We start from the raw sequence: 2,592 nt of genomic DNA on the forward strand, positions 1-2,592 counted from the left end.
CCAATGGCTTCTTATCTTTTGGATTGCGTTTCGATCCAAAGGATGGGATGTCATTTTTGTTACTACTTTATCACTATGCTCCTTTTAGTAATATGTAGATATAGCAGTAGTTTTGTATTTTTTGATTGATTTGCATACTATCATTCGATCATCATGGGCAAATCGCGATTCTTATTAGTGTTGCGATAAATGAAATACGGTTTGATTTAGAGTTGCGAAAATTAATTTCAATTTGAAGTTAGTGTTGCGTTAAAATAATTATCGCGTTTACTATAGTATTACAAATTACAAAATATCGCGATTAGTTTTAATTATTCGATAATTTTTTTTTATAGAGTTTTCTTTTTTTTTTTTACTTAAATTGTAAAATCATTTATAATTTTCCATTGTTGCAATTCATAATATTGAAACGTTTATAACTTTTTATTTGTACGTTAATAGTAAATTTCTTTAAAATTTATTTTTATTATATTATATTAGTATTTTATGATTGTTCCATCACGTTATTTTAGTGATACTTAGTGTTGCGTTAACAAATGATCGCGTTTCTTGAAATAGTGTTGCATTTAAAAATGATCGCGATTTTTATAATATTTCGTTTACAAATTGCCCAATACCTTTCCACAATATCGTGGAATTTGATCCTATTCTTGGATCACTGTGCAGCTAAAAAAGTTGCATAAGAATGATTTGACTACAGTCTCTTCATTCTCAATTAATTTTACATCTTTTATCACTAAAAAAAGAAATTTTCCAGGTAAGCTTGAAAAAAATTATTTATATTTGGCGTAATACGTGGTATAAGAAACATTTTGAATTTTCTTGAGGTCAGTTTCAGAATATGTGTCATAAAGTTCCATAAAATGTTACACATTTATTTTGTTTCTCTTTTATATGATTTTTAATGAGTGGTATATAGACAAAGATAGAGAAATTTATCTCGTAATTAGAAATATAAAAAAAAAAAATAGGATATCAATATATTATCAATAGGTAAATTAAATTTAGCGCCAATTCTGTGTTTGGCTAAATTCAAATAACTGTTGGCATTAAACTTTGAACGCGTGTCGTTTTTTATATTAATAATCTCATCTTTCTGAAGAAGATGAAATATCTTCTTTTCCTACAAGATAAACTGAATATCTAAACTAATTCTTTCCAATCAACAAATCTTTTTATCACGTATATATATATACATATAAAGGCAAGAATAACTTTTAAAACTTTTACGTATCTTATTTTACTTCACAATGTTGGTACACCGTAAATAACGACGTTCTAATGATTTACTTAGGTTTTTAAAGTAATAATTTAATTGTTTTAACGAAATAAAATGTTAATCAATAAAGTTATTACCTTTAAGGCCTGGGAATTGCATCGTCACGAGAAGTAACGAAGAGAATTCAAGGATTTTTATGCGGCTACTAAATAATAAAATTAGTACGCTGTTAACAGTACGCCGTGCACCGGCGGTTAAAGCTAATTTAATGATTTTCGTTATTGGTTCGAGCATCGTAAAGCTATCCAAACCCATCTGTTGCCCGCGTAGATTTTAATATCGCTCCACTCATTTGCACCGCCTGAATCGAACCGGATCGCTTCGGTTTCGTTTCGCTTCGCCGTTTTAACGTTTTCAATTCTCCGACGATTTGTTTATAACTCTTTCGCCATCGTCGAACGGCTATCAATTTATCGCATCCTGCAATTTTCATCACTCTGTTCAATTTCGAAAGTTGTTGAATGAAAGGAGGATGGGAAATTGTTGACTGACTTAAGTCGAATTTATCGCAAATATTTGCGACGTTTAATGTGTGGCTTGTATTATGTCTTAGGTTTAGTTCTAGAATTTCAAAGTATATTATAGTATGCTTGTAATTACGAATATTTAGAACGAATTAAACTGGCAAGGGAATAGGTCACGATATTAAATCATCGTTCCATTTAAAGTTTAAGCAACGCGATATTTCAAATTTCCTTTCCAAACTCGTTCGATTAATAAATCTTATTCCTAACATAAACTCTTCGAGAAGATTATCCACTCTTCACTAGGCTTGGTCATTAAGCAAATAAACTGTTTGAAAAATAATCTGAATTGAAATTAATAACTTAATTAATGATCGACGAATAAACTAATTAGTTAATGAAACAATCATTAAAACAATTATCACCTTTTTATATCCGCGAGTGGGAAGTAGAATAGAAATAAGGATAATATCGGGGAGGGGATGGGAAAGCGAAATTTTCGAACCAAAGATCGCAATTAAATTATCATTAAAACAACACGATTAAAAGTAACGATTCTTTACAATACTCGTGACAGTTTTCCACTTTCACAGTTTCACCGTGTTCTTGAGGTAGTACATCAAGTCACCAGCTTGTTCAATAATTCCGCTAGGTATCGTAACGGAACAATGAGACGAGTATTGGCCTTTCTTCGTTGTCGTTGCCAGCTTTTCCTTTTCGCGTCCTCTCATTCCACCCTCTCGTCACCCTTTTCCCGTGCTTTCTCCCTCTCTGGAAGGAGAAAGAGAGAAAACTGTCCTAGTGACAATGGCTCGTTTATTAATAAACGAAAAAAAAAAAAAAAAAAAA

Source organism: Apis dorsata, unplaced genomic scaffold, assembly GCF_000469605.1.
Source record: "Apis dorsata unplaced genomic scaffold, Apis dorsata 1.3 scaffold_12, whole genome shotgun sequence".
NCBI classification, from domain to species: Eukaryota; Metazoa; Arthropoda; class Insecta; order Hymenoptera; family Apidae; genus Apis; species Apis dorsata.